Consider the following 15,361-nt stretch of genomic DNA (forward strand, 5'->3'; position numbering starts at 1 on the left):
CAGAACAACTGCAGTAAGTAAACAGACCCTGAACTGCACAGCCCGACTCTGAGTCTCATTTCCATCCCCGCTGCACCACCATAACCCCCATCCTCTGCAATTGACCCCCTGAGGCTATACCCCTCCCGTTGGGGGTTATACTACCGGAGCTGCACATACATCACCAGCCTCAGCGGACCCTGCTGCAGCGGCGGCCGTACTGACCGCAATTCAACGGGTGGCGTAGTCGACACAAAAGAACATCTAGTAACATCATAAGGACTGCCACACACTGAGCTTGACACCCTGGGCACGGACCGGGTCACAGCCACTCGGAGACTACAACCCCCATCTGATCCGGCTCCGGGTATCCCTAACAGCACTGGCCCAGGGGGCGCGTCACTTCATCTTCGCTTTTCTTCTTCATCTGGCACAGACAGCCATCACTTCTTCCAGCCAGGAATCATCTCTGCAGAAAATAACACACAGTTATCAGTAACTGATCTCTTCTAGAGAATATTCCCACTTTTCCCCCCCGACTTCTACACTACACCAGTTGAAGAAAAAAAGCAACATAGTGCCGTCTGCACAGTAACAGGACCTCTCTTTTGTCCCATCCCATGGAAAACAATTTCCTAAAAAGTAAATTATATTACAGAAGTAATAATTAGAGATGAGCGTTGTTCTACTCGAACTGTTCGCCAATCTCAAATTCGAGCTGTTTTGGGCGGTGTTCGAGCCGTTCGGCGAACACGAACAATTTGAGAAAAATTCGGCTGTTCGAGGTTATGTTCGATAACTGTTCGTGCACCAAAATCATAACTGGATTTTTTCTCAGTAATGATGAAAATTAATGTTAATACGCAGTTTGAGTGTACAGCGGGGCGGGGGGAGGGGCAGGGGATGGATCTCTGCAGGAACAATGAAGATCTCCATTTTTTTTTCTCTTTCCCGCATTTGCAGTGGGGAGGTGCAATCTGTCAGCCTATCAGCAGCGCACACACGGAGCGAAGTGCTTTTTTTCACACAAGCAAGGGCATGTGTCATTGGCAGTCTATGTCACATGTCCTTGTCCTATAAGACCAAGCCATTTTCCCCGTCGCCACCATTTTCTCACTGCTGCAGCTGCGTGTTAGACGGCACCGCTGTTGCTGTGTGCGCTATACCTTGTTAATTTCAAGCCAATTTTCGCACAAATATACAGATAGCTTGGGAGTAGGGAATAGTTGTGATTGCAGTCCTTTTAAGGACTAGGTTACAGCATTTCCTACGACTTTTATCAGGGAGGTCTGTGCTCTTAAATAGATAGATTGTGGGAGTAAAGACTAATTGTAATTGGAGTCCTTTTCAGGACTAGGTTACATCAGTTCCTATCAGTTTTTGCCAGGCAGGTCTGTGCCAGTGCTGTGCAAGTTTTTTTCACAGCATTTGGCTGAATCTAGCAAAGCTAATCCTTTTTGGCCTATTGCAGAGTGTGTTAGTCAGTGGAGTAGCCTATCTGTGCTGCAAGATATACCACCTGTGTATAGAATACCAATTTTTTTACTGCACCTAGTGAAGTAAAATCTTTTGGGCATAGCATCATTCTATTAGTCCATCTATACTGACCTCCATCAGGTTGCAAATTAAAACTAATTTTTATCTGCATCTGCAGTACCTCTGAAAAAATATTTGGGCTTCTACCTGTGTGTGGGACTTGTTGTATTAGTCCATCTATACTGACCTCCATCAGGTTGCAAACTGAATATATTTTTTTCCTGCATCTACCTCTGAAAAAATATTGGGCTTCTAGCTGTGTGTGGGTCTTGTTGTATTAGTCCATCTATACTGACCTCCATCAGGTTGCAAACTGAATATAATTTTTTTCTGCATCTAGCTCTGAAAAAATATTTGGCCTTCTAGTAGTGTGTCGGACTTTCTCTATTAGTCCATCTATACTGACCTCCATCAGGTTGCAAACTGAATATAATTTTTTTCTGCATCTAGCTCTGAAAAAATATTTGGCCTTCTAGCGGTGTGTCGGACTTTCTCTATTAGTCCATCTATACTGACCTCCATCAGGTTGCAAATTAAAACAAATTTTTATCTGCATCTACAGTACCTCTGAAAAAATATTTGGGCTTCTAGCTGTGTGTGGGACTTGTTGTATTAGTCCATCTATACTGACCTCCATCAGGTTGCAAACTGAATATATTTTTTTCTGCATCTACCTCTGAAAAAATATTGGGCTTCTAGCTGTGTGTGGGTCTTGTTCTATTAATCCATCTATACTGACCTCCATCAGGTTGCAAACTGAATATAATTTTTTTCTGCATCTAGCTCTGAAAAAATATTTGGCCTTCTAGTAGTGTGTCGGACTTTCTCTATTAGTCCATCTATACTGACCTCCATCAGGTTGCAAATTAAAACTAATTTTTATCTGCATCTACAGTACCTCTGAAAAAATATTTGGGCTTCTAGCTGTGTGTGGGACTTGTTGTATTAGTCCATCTATACTGACCTCCATCAGGTTGCAAACTGAATATATTTTTTTCTGCATCTACCTCTGAAAAAATATTGGGCTTCTAGCTGTGTGTGGGACTTGTTGTATTAGTCCATCTATACTGACCTCCATCAGGTTGCAAACTGAATATACTTTTTTCTGCATCTACCTCTGAAAAAATATTGGGCTTCTAGCTGTGTGTGGGTCTTGTTCTATTAATCCATCTATACTGACCTCCATCAGGTTGCAAACTGAATATAATTTTTTTCTGCATCTAGCTTTGAAAAAATATTTGGCCTTCTAGTAGTGTGTCGGACTTTCTCTATTAGTCCATCTATACTGACCTCCATCAGGTTGCAAACTGAATATAATTTTTTTCTACATCTAGCTCTGAAAAAATATTTGGCCTTCTAGTAGTGTATCGGACTTTCTCTATTAGTCCATCTATACTGACCTCCATCAGGTTGCAAATTAAAACTAATTTTTATCTGCATCTACAGTACCTCTGAAAAAATATTTGGGCTTCTAGCTGTGTGTGGGACTTGTTGTATTAGTCCATCTATACTGACCTCCATCAGGTTGCAAACTGAATATATTTTTTTCTGCATCTACCTCTGAAAAAATATTGGGCTTCTAGCTGTGTGTGGGACTTGTTGTATTAGTCCATCTATACTGACCTCCATCAGGTTGCAAACTGAATATATTTTTTTCTGCATCTACCTCTGAAAAAATATTGGGCTTCTAGCTGTGTGTGGGACTTGTTGTATTAGTCCATCTATACTGACCTCCATCAGGTTGCAAACTGAATATATTTTTTTCTGCATCTACCTCTGAAAAAATATTGGGCTTCTAGCTGTGTGTGGGTCTTGTTCTATTAATCCATCTATACTGACCTCCATCAGGTTGCAAACTGAATATAATTTTTTTCTGCATCTAGCTCTGAAAAAATATTTGGCCTTCTAGTAGTGTGTCGGACTTTCTCTATTAGTCCATCTATACTGACCTCCATCAGGTTGCAAATTAAAACTAATTTTTATCTGCATCTACAGTACCTCTGAAAAAATATTTGGGCTTCTAGCTGTGTGTGGGACTTGTTGTATTAGTCCATCTATACTGACCTCCATCAGGTTGCAAACTGAATATATTTTTTTCTGCATCTACCTCTGAAAAAATATTGGGCTTCTAGCTGTGTGTGGGACTTGTTGTATTAGTCCATCTATACTGACCTCCATCAGGTTGCAAACTGAATATATTTTTTTCTGCATCTACCTCTGAAAAAATATTGGGCTTCTAGCTGTGTGTGGGTCTTGTTCTATTAATCCATCTATACTGACCTCCATCAGGTTGCAAACTGAATATAATTTTTTTCTGCATCTAGCTCTGAAAAAATATTTGGCCTTCTAGCTGTGTGTCGGACTTTCTCTATTAGTCCATCTATACTGACCTCCATCAGGTTGCAAATTAAAACTAATTTTTATCTGCATCTACAGTACCTCTGAAAAAATATTTGGGCTTCTAGCTGTGTGTGGGACTTGTTGTATTAGTCCATCTATACTGACCTCCATCAGGTTGCAAACTGAATATATTTTTTTCTGCATCTACCTCTGAAAAAATATTGGGCTTCTAGCTGTGTGTGGGACTTGTTGTATTAGTCCATCTATACTGACCTCCATCAGGTTGCAAACTGAATATATTTTTTTCTGCATCTACCTCTGAAAAAATATTGGGCTTCTAGCTGTGTGTGGGTCTTGTTCTATTAATCCATCTATACTGACCTCCATCAGGTTGCAAACTGAATATAATTTTTTTCTGCATCTAGCTCTGAAAAAATATTTGGCCTTCTAGTAGTGTGTCGGACTTTCTCTATTAGTCCATCTATACTGACCTCCATCAGGTTGCAAATTAAAACTAATTTTTATCTGCATCTACAGTACCTCTGAAAAAATATTTGGGCTTCTAGCTGTGTGTGGGACTTGTTGTATTAGTCCATCTATACTGACCTCCATCAGGTTGCAAACTGAATATATTTTTTTCTGCATCTACCTCTGAAAAAATATTGGGCTTCTAGCTGTGTGTGGGACTTGTTGTATTAGTCCATCTATACTGACCTCAATCAGGTTGCAAACTGAATATATTTTTTTCTGCATCTACCTCTGAAAAAATATTGGGCTTCTAGCTGTGTGTGGGTCTTGTTCTATTAGTCCATCTAGACTGACCTCCATCAGGTTGAAAACTGAATATAATTTTTTTCTGCATCTAGCTCTGAAAAAATATTTGGCCTTCTAGTAGTGTGTCGGACTTTCTCTATTAGTCCATCTATACTGACCTCCATCAGGTTGCAAACTGAATATAATTTTTTTCTGCATCTAGCTCTGAAAAAATATTTGGCCTTCTAGTAGTGTGTCGGACTTTCTCTATTAGTCCATCTATACTGACCTCCATCAGGTTGCAAATTAAAACTAATTTTTATCTGCATCTACAGTACCTCTGAAAAAATATTTGGGCTTCTAGCTGTGTGTGGGACTTGTTGTATTAGTCCATCTATACTGACCTCCATCAGGTTGCAAACTGAATATATTTTTTTCTGCATCTACCTCTGAAAAAATATTGGGCTTCTAGCTGTGTGTGGGTCTTGTTCTATTAATCCATCTATACTGACCTCCATCAGGTTGCAAACTGAATATAATTTTTTTCTGCATCTAGCTCTGAAAAAATATTTGGCCTTCTAGTAGTGTGTCGGACTTTCTCTATTAGTCCATCTATACTGACCTCCATCAGGTTGCAAATTAAAACTAATTTTTATCTGCATCTATAGTACCTCTGAAAAAATATTTGGGCTTCTAGCTGTGTTTGGGACTTGTTGTATTAGTCCATCTATACTGACCTCCATCAGGTTGCAAACTGAATATATTTTTTTCTGCATCTACCTCTGAAAAAATATTGGGCTTCTAGCTGTGTGTGGGACTTGTTGTATTAGTCCATCTATACTGACCTCCATCAGGTTGCAAACTGAATATATTTTTTTCTGCATCTACCTCTGAAAAAATATTGGGCTTCTAGCTGTGTGTGGGTCTTGTTCTATTAATCCATCTATACTGACCTCCATCAGGTTGCAAACTGAATATAATTTTTTTCTGCATCTAGCTCTGAAAAAATATTTGGCCTTCTAGTAGTGTGTCGGACTTTCTCTATTAGTCCATCTATTCTGACCTCCATCAGGTTGCAAATTAAAACTAATTTTTATCTGCATCTACAGTACCTCTGAAAAAATATTTTGCTTCTAGCTGTGTGTGGGACTTGTTGTATTAGTCCATCTATACTGACCTCCATCAGGTTGCAAACTGAATATATTTTTTTCTGCATCTACCTCTGAAAAAATATTGGGCTTCTAGCTGTGTGTGGGACTTGTTGTATTAGTCCATCTATACTGACCTCCATCAGGTTGCAAACTGAATATACTTTTTTCTGCATCTACCTCTGAAAAAATATTGGGCTTCTAGCTGTGTGTGGGTCTTGTTCTATTAATCCATCTATACTGACCTCCATCAGGTTGCAAACTGAATATATTTTTTTTCTGCATCTAGCTTTGAAAAAATATTTGGCTTTCTAGTAGTGTGTCGGACTTTCTCTATTAGTCCATCTATACTGACCTCCATCAGGTTGCAAACTGAATATAATTTTTTTCTGCATCTAGCTCTGAAAAAATATTTGGCCTTCTAGTAGTGTATCGGACTTTCTCTATTAGTCCATCTATACTGACCTCCATCAGGTTGCAAATTAAAACTAATTTTTATCTGCATCTACAGTACCTCTGAAAAAATATTTGGGCTTCTAGCTGTGTGTGGGACTTGTTGTATTAGTCCATCTATACTGACCTCCATCAGGTTGCAAACTGAATATAATTTTTTTCTGCATCTAGCTCTGAAAAAATATTTGGCCTTCTAGTAGTGTGTCTGACTTTCTCTATTAGACCATCTATACTGACCTCCATCAGGTTGCAAATTAAAACTAATTTTTATCTGCATCTACAGTACCTCTGAAAAAATATTTGGGCTTCTAGCTGTGTGTGGGACTTGTTGTATTAGTCCATCTATACTGACCTCCATCAGGTTGCAAACTGAATATATTTTTTCTGCATCTACCTCTGAAAAAATATTGGGCTTCTAGCTGTGTGTGGGACTTGTTGTATTAGTCCATCTATACTGACCTCCATCAGGTTGCAAACTGAATATATTTTTTTCTGCATCTACCTCTGAAAAAATATTGGGCTTCTAGCTGTGTGTGGGTCTTGTTCTATTAATCCATCTATACTGACCTCCATCAGGTTGCAAACTGAATATAATTTTTTTCTGCATCTAGCTCTGAAAAAATATTTGGCCTTCTAGTAGTGTGTCGGACTTTCTCTATTAGTCCATCTATACTGACCTCCATCAGGTTGCAAATTAAAACTAATTTTTATCTGCATCTACAGTACCTCTGAAAAAATATTTGGGCTTCTAGCTGTGTGTGGGACTTGTTGTATTAGTCCATCTATACTGACCTCCATCAGGTTGCAAACTGAATATATTTTTTTCTGCATCTACCTCTGAAAAAATATTGGGCTTCTAGCTGTGTGTGGGACTTGTTGTATTAGTCCATCTATACTGACCTCCATCAGGTTGCAAACTGAATATATTTTTTTCTGCATCTACCTCTGAAAAAATATTGGGCTTCTAGCTGTGTGTGGGTCTTGTTCTATTAATCCATCTATACTGACCTCCATCAGGTTGCAAACTGAATATAATTTTTTTCTGCATCTAGCTCTGAAAAAATATTTGGCCTTCTAGTAGTGTGTCGGACTTTCTCTATTAGTCCATCTATACTGACCTCCATCAGGTTGCAAATTAAAACTAATTTTTATCTGCATCTATAGTACCTCTGAAAAAATATTTGGGCTTCTAGCTGTGTGTGGGACTTGTTGTATTAGTCCATCTATACTGACCTCCATCAGGTTGCAAACTGAATATATTTTTTTCTGCATCTACCTCTGAAAAAATATTGGGCTTCTAGCTGTGTGTGGGACTTGTTGTATTAGTCCATCTATACTGACCTCCATCAGGTTGCAAACTGAATATATTTTTTCTGCATCTACCTCTGAAAAAATATTGGGCTTCTAGCTGTGTGTGGGTCTTGTTCTATTAATCCATCTATACTGACCTCCATCAGGTTGCAAACTGAATATAATTTTTTTCTGCATCTAGCTCTGAAAAAATATTTGGCCTTCTAGTAGTGTGTCGGACTTTCTCTATTAGTCCATCTATACTGACCTCCATCAGGTTGCAAATTAAAACTAATTTTTATCTGCATCTACAGTACCTCTGAAAAAATATTTGGGCTTCTAGCTGTGTGTGGGACTTGTTGTATTAGTCCATCTATACTGACCTCCATCAGGTTGCAAACTGAATATATTTTTTTCTGCATCTACCTCTGAAAAAATATTGGGCTTCTAGCTGTTTTTGGGTCTTGTTCTATTAATCCATCTATACTGACCTCCATCAGGTTGCAAACTGAATATAATTTTTTTCTGCATCTAGCTCTGAAAAAATATTTGGCCTTCTAGTAGTGTGTCGGACTTTCTCTATTAGTCCATCTATACTGACCTCCATCAGGTTGCAAATTAAAACTAATTTTTATCTGCACGTACAGTACCTCTGAAAAAATATTTGGGCTTCTAGCTGTGTGTGGGACTTGTTGTATTAGTCCATCTATACTGACCTCCATCAGGTTGCAAACTGAATATATTTTTTTCTGCATCTACCTCTGAAAAAATATTGGGCTTCTAGCTGTGTGTGGGACTTGTTGTATTAGTCCATCTATACTGACCTCCATCAGGTTGCAAACTGAATATATTTTTTTCTGCATCTACCTCTGAAAAAATATTGGGCTTCTAGCTGTGTGTGGGTCTTGTTCTATTAATCCATCTATACTGACCTCCATCAGGTTGCAAACTGAATATAATTTTTTTCTGCATCTAGCTCTGAAAAAATATTTGGCCCTCTAGTAGTGTGTCGGACTTTCTCTATTAGTCCATCTATACTGACCTCCATCAGGTTGCAAATTAAAACTAATTTTTATCTGCATCTACAGTACCTCTGAAAAAATATTTGGGCTTCTAGCTGTGTGTGGGACTTGTTGTATTAGTCCATCTATACTGACCTCCATCAGGTTGCAAACTGAATATATTTTTTTCCTGCATCTACCTCTGAAAAAATATTGGGCTTCTAGCTGTGTGTGGGACTTTCTCTATTAGTCCATCTATACTGACCTCCATCAGGTTGCAAATTCAAAATAATTTTTTTCTGCATCTAACCCAGCCAATAGTTTTGGCCTAATACCACAGTTTGGCCACTCAGCTCTGCTCGGTTACCATCCATTGTTTTTTTGTGCAAACAACTCCAGAGTTGTGAATTAGTTAACCACCAAAATGAGTGGAAAAAGGCCTGCTGCTGGTGGAAAGGGGAATAGGCGTGTTGGGAAGGGGAAAAAAGGTTGTGTCCGTGGGGTAGGTGTTAAAGCAACAGTAACATCTGCAGAAGAAAGACCATCTTCCAGCCAAACTAAAATGTCTACTTCTTTTAGCGGACAATGTGATAAGATCCCTTTCTTACGGCCACGCCAATCGCTACAAATTCCAGATGAGGCACAAAAACAGCAGGTGCTTCAACGGATATCAAGTGCTCCTTTAAGTGGGCTGTCCTCCACATCAACTTCAACATCACAAATACTCCAGTCCTCAAAGGTGTCACCCAAATCGCACTTGCTTCCTCACAGCTCCCAAATCTCCAGCTGCCCGTCTGAGTATGAGGTAGAACAGATGGTTGAGTCTGCAGAGCTGTTTATGACGCACCCCTGGGCCTGTGTCGCACAGCGTTGCGCACGCGGGAGCTTACCCGGAGCCGGATCTGTTGAGGGTTGTAGTCTCGTGGCGGTGACCCGGTCCGTGCCCAGGGTGTCAAACTAAGTGGCAGTTTATATCAGTAGATGTTAACTTGGATGTCGACTACGCCACCCGTTGAGTGCGGCTTTGAAGCCGCCGCTGCAGAACAGTCCACTGAGGCCAGGTGTATAAGGATGTGCAGCGTGGTGGTATATCCCCCAATGGGAGGGGTATGGCCTCAGGGCAGCAGGTGTAGATGATGGGGGTTGTGATGATGCAGGAAGGAGAGGCAGGGACGTGAGATGCAGTTTCAGGGTTTTTACTCACTGATGTTGCTTTAGTCACTCTGGCCTTGAGTGACCACCCGAGCCGTGCTGCGTCCACCAGGTGCGGGACTCGGCTAACCCCCAGGCAGTTCCGGAGCGTGGTCCTGAGCTTCCCTCTCACTCTCTTTCTCCTGGCCGTCCCCACCAGGGATCCACCTTTGTCCGGCTCCCTCGGGCCTCTTAGTGGTTGAACCTTCTCTGGCTTCCCTGGCCCTACTCGTGGTGTGCCTTCCTGGTGGATATGGTGAGGGTCGTGGCAAAACTTGACCACGACCTCCGGTTCCTGGTTAAGGGTTACTTCTGCCTCTGCCAGCTTGGGATCCAGTGCCCTTTTCTGCCAACCCTTCACCCTTTTGGCTTAATTCTGGGATCTTAGGGTTCCCTCTGTCTCTGCTTCTCTGGGCCTTTCTTCCTCCTCTCTCTTCACTGCAGGCTTGGCCCTGGAGCTGGGCCCAGCCGGAGCCACAGCTCCCTGTCAGCCCTCCTGGCTGAGCTCCTCTGCTCTGCTCCTCCTCAGGCTGAACTCGACCAAAGACCCTATTCTAAGATGGTGCCCACCATATATACTCCCTCTATGTGTGAGCCCAGGTGACTAGCACCCAATGAGCTCCTAGCTTTACCCAGAGTACTCCCCCTATCTGCCCCTACACTACTGGGATGTTCCACCCCCCTCCCACTCCAGCCAGGGACAGACGCTGTCGTACCTGCACATATACTTGGTGGGAGTACCGTAGTTCTGTCCCCCGGAAATGGGATGTATGTAGTGCATGCAGCCTACTGAGCTCAGTCCCACACTCCATCCTTACCCGGGAGTGGAATACCACACCTCTGGGTCGAGGTGCAATACCCCTGTAGCAGCCGAGTCCTCAGGGTGCTACATTCCCCCCTGGTAAATCACAGCACGTCCTCGGGCTGTAAAAGAATAAAATATCCAAAAACATACAATTTTTTTCAAAACATACAAGAACATATCAAACATTAAACATTATCAGATTTAAACAAGATAAACTTTTTCTTTCATATAAAACTCTTTCATAATAATGTTCTTTGAGTTACCGGCCACTGTGCGCTTGTGACCAGGTAGAAGTGCAACAGTCAGTTCAAGAACAACAGTTTCCTATAAAACCAGTAGGGGGCGCCTTAGAAAGCGCAACTATATACAAGGGGAGGTGGCCGCTCTCAGTCCTCGGCCAGTGGGGAAAATGAATGGCTGTTCACAGTCCTCAGCCTGTTAAGGGATAGGGGACTCACGGGTTTAAGTTCACACTTGTTCCAACGGGGAACATATTTAAATTAGCAGCAGTTCTTATACCCTTACGGATAACTATGTACAGTTCTTTTTTACCGTACTCTAATAACGGCGTCCTCCTGATGCTTCCTCCCTGTATTCTTCAGACCCGTCCGGGTCCTCTTGCTCCTCCTGACACCTCAGCTCTTCCTCCGTCAACCGGTGTACATGAAGGGCATAGGGTCCTTTGGCACATTGGTGCCGGGTAAAGGTGACCTCATCACCCAGGTATAGGTCACGACCTCTGTGTCCCTCCGGCAGGTGGGACTCGACATCCCTGCGGGTCACGAAGACGTCGCCGGGGGTGCGGTGATCCCGGATGAAGCCCCAACCATGCTGCAGTTGGAATTTAATTACAGTCCCGGTGGCACGGGGAACGTGGGCTGCACGGGGGTTCCGTCGGGTCCGGCTCTTCTGTTCTGCACTCCTCACTTGCAGCCGCTCCTCGCGGACCCGCCTCTCTCGTCGTTCCCGGTCGAAAACCTCTAATTGCTGCCGGCAGCACTCTGCTCGCTGGGCTGCGGCCGCCCGGGTCTCTTGAGTGAACCCGATGAGGTCTCCTCCAGTGGGGTCCCACGCAAACTGCGCTTCCTCCAACGAGAGTGGGGTGATCTTGGCGGGCGCCGGAGCCGGGATCAGGGGCTCATCCAGGGGTCTTTCTTTCCGGAGTCGGGGATGGTAGTACTCCGGTGACCACTCAAAGGGCTGCCCATCCGGGCAAATATGCTGGGTTAACAAGTCTTCACCCAGGTGCGGCACTGTGGAGGTTGAGGGCGCGGTGGTGGTAGCGGCGCCCGGGTTCACCAGGCCTTGCGACCAGGCCTGGGGCACCCTGAAGGTGAAGGGCACCGTGAAGACGGCGGCGCCCGGGTGTACTTGACTTTGCGACCAGGCCGGTGGCTCGGTAGAGGGCGCTGTTGGTACTGCGGCGCTCGGGGGTACTCGGCCCTGCGACCAGGCCGGTGGCGTCTCCTGCTTGGCCGCGCTCAGCGTTGAGGCGCGTGACGTCACAAGAGGCGTGGCCGCGGCTCCTGCTTGAGGCCTAGTCTGGAGCGGTAGCGGTGCGGCAACGGGCACAATTGGTGGGATTTCGGGCTCTGCGACGGGGAGCGGGGGTAGGCTTACGGTGGCTGGGCTTGGGGTAGTGACGTCCCCTTTACTTGCCTCCGTCTCTTCAGCTCCCTCTGCGGCGTCGTCTCCGGCCTCCGTCCCTTCTGCATCCTCTTCAGGGGCAGGCGTGCTCCTCGTTGCGGGTGGTGTGCTTCGCTGGCGGGTTCCAGCCTGCTGGGTCATCTCCCTGCTCCACTCCGTCAGCGTTTCTCGCTGCACCTGGGCCATCCTCCGTGCGAGGCCCTCCAGCGCGGTCTGTGCACGCTCCCGGTCTCGGGGGAGCTGTGCCAGGATCTCCACCAGGTCTTGTGGAGTGGTAGCTTGCAACAGGCTCCTGACCACAGGGTCGGTGCTGCCTGACTCTCCCTCCATCTCCGGGTACGGCTTCTCCAGACCCCTCCAGGCTGCACCCATCTTCTCTGTTTTGTTCTGTATCCGCCCCCATTGAGGGCGGTCCTGGGGCAACTTGGTGATTGTCAGTTCCAGGGGCAGACCCCCCACGCTGATTGACATCTCAATCATTGCAGTCTCTGCTGGTGGGGGCGGTCTTCGTTTTTGGCGCCCTTCTTGGTCCTGGCCCACGATGGGAGGTGGCCTCTTGCCACCCTCTGGCACGCCCATAATGGCGTCCGCTCTGCCAGGGCGGGAAATCTTCCCAGATGGCGGGAATCGTCTCCCAGTGGCGGGAAACTCTGTGGATGGCGGGAAAAGACTGCAGATGGCGGGCAAACGGCGGGAAACGACTCCGGACGACGTCCGATGGCGGGGACCCTCCGGAATTGGCGGGAGACTTCTTTTTACGGTAAATATGAACTTTTCTTCAGGCACGCAGTACCCGGTGGTTGCGGGCACGTTATCCTGCCGACTACGTCAAAGTTGACGCGCCCCTGGGCCTGCTGCTTCGCGCGGCATCGCGCGCACGGGGGAGCTTACCCGGATCCGGATCAGATGGGGGTAGTAGTCTCGTGGCGGTGACCCGGTCCGTGCCCAGGGTGTCAAACTAAGTGGCAGTCTATGGCAGTAGATATTAACTTGGATGTCGACTACGCCACCCGTTGAGTGCGGCTTTGAAGCCGCCGCTGCAGAACAGTCCACTGAGGCCAGGTGTATAAGGATGTGCACCGTGGTGGTATAACCCCCAACGGGAGGGGTATGGCCTCAGGGCAGCAGGTGTAGATGATGGGGGTTGTGATGATGCAGGAAGGAGAGGCAGGGACGTGAGATGCAGTTTCAGGGTTTTTACTCACTGATGTTGCTTTAGTCACTCTGGCCTTGAGTGACCACCCGAGCCGTGCTGCGTCCACCAGGTGCGGGACTCGGCTAACCCCCAGGCAGTTCCGGAGCGTGGTCCTGAGCTTCCCTCTCACTCTCTTTCTCCTGGCAGTCCCCACCAGGGATCCACCTTTGTCCGGCTCCCTCGGGCCTCTTAGTGGTTGAACCTTCTCTGGCTTCCCTGGCCCTACTCGTGGTGTGCCTTCCTGGTGGATATGGTGAGGGTCGTGGCAAAACTTGACCACGACCTCCGGTTCCTGGTTAAGGGTTACTTCTGCCTCTGCCAGCTTGGGATCCGGTGCCCTTTTCTGCCAACCCTTCACCCTTTTGGCTTAATTCTGGGATCTTAGGGTTCCCTCTGTCTCTGCTTCTCTGGGCCTTTCTTCCTCCTCTCTCTTCACTGCAGGCTTGGCCCTGGAGCTGGGCCCAGCCGGAGCCACAGCTCCCTGTCAGCCCTCCTGGCTGAGCTCCTCTGCTCTGCTCCTCCTCAGGCTGAACTCGACCAAAGACCCTATTCTAAGATGGTGCCCACCATATATACTCCCTCTATGTGTGAGCCCAGGTGACTAGCACCCAATGAGCTCCTAGCTTTACCCAGAGTACTCCCCCTATCTGCCCCTACACTACTGGGATGTTCCACCCCCCTCCCACTCCAGCCAGGGACAGACGCTGTCGTACCTGCACATATACTTGGTGGGAGTACCGTAGTTCTGTCCCCCGGAAATGGGATGTATGTAGTGCATGCAGCCTACTGAGCTCAGTCCCACACTCCATCCTTACCCGGGAGTGGAATACCACACCTCTGGGTCGAGGTGCAATACCCCTGTAGCAGCCGAGTCCTCAGGGTGCTACATTTACTCATACTATAGCCTGGGAATCAGAGGTCGACTCCAGCGCTTCTGTGAATCCAGACGAGGAAATGATCTGCACTGATGCCCAGAATCTTTATGAGTCGGATCCAGGACCAGACACAGAAGGTTCTGACCATAATGTAGACCCTCATTCCCAAACTGTAGCTCCTGTTGGTGGAGACAATGAGGAAGACGATGATAAGACTCAAATACCTGATTGGAGCGACAACTTTAGTTTTTTGTCAGGGCAGGAACAGGTTGGCTCTGAGGACGACGGGTGTGATAACGCACAGGGTGATGATGATGAGGTCAGAGATCCCACTTACTGTCAACCCACAGTCAGCCAAGAGATGAGGTCAGCAGAGGAGGTGGAGGAAGATGCTAGTGACGACGAGGTCAGGTTGCGCCTTCCTGGACAGAGACGTAGTACTGGAAGCACGTCAACAACTGCATCCTCAAACACAACTCTGCCTCTCACCACAAGTCGTGGTGGCTCTTCAGGTCGCATGGGTGCTAAGCCTTGCATAGCCTGGGCATTTTTTCAGATCGATAAAGATGACCCAACTCGTGTTATCTGTAACATTTGTCAGCAAAAGCTAAGTAGAGGCCAAAAAATACATAGTTTGAGTACTTCATGCATGAACCGGCACATGGACATGAAGCATAAGTTGCAGTGGGAAGCTCAGTGTGCTACAATGCGGCCTAGCCGGCCGGGCCAACCACCGTCTGCCATATCTTGTGCATCCGCGGCCTCTTCATCCTCTGTGACTGGGGGGACAGCAGTCACACCTGTTTTGGGGCGCAGACCTGCCACCTCTTTACCCGCAACAGCCAGCGTGATTGGCAGGTCATCATTTTCTTTGGAGGTGGTAACACCAGCTGGTGTTGAGCGCTGTCCGACATCGATAGCACCACCTTTGGATCAAGGCAACCTAACATGTCCGCCTGCATCTTCCTCACAGACCGGCAGTTTGCCGGGGACACCCTTATCAACCCCGTCTAAGCACAATAGCCAGCCCTCGGTCCCTCAGATGTGGACAAGTAAAAGACCATTTCCTCCTAGCCATGAGAAAGCTAAGAGGTTGAATTTCACCATCTGCAAGCTCATGGCTACAGAAATGCTGCCTTTCCGCCTGG

This window comes from Phyllobates terribilis, unplaced genomic scaffold (genome assembly GCF_046119375.1).
Source record: "Phyllobates terribilis strain yellow unplaced genomic scaffold, ASM4611937v1 Scaffold_5__5_contigs__length_657084704, whole genome shotgun sequence".
Lineage (NCBI taxonomy): Eukaryota > Metazoa > Chordata > Amphibia > Anura > Dendrobatidae > Phyllobates > Phyllobates terribilis.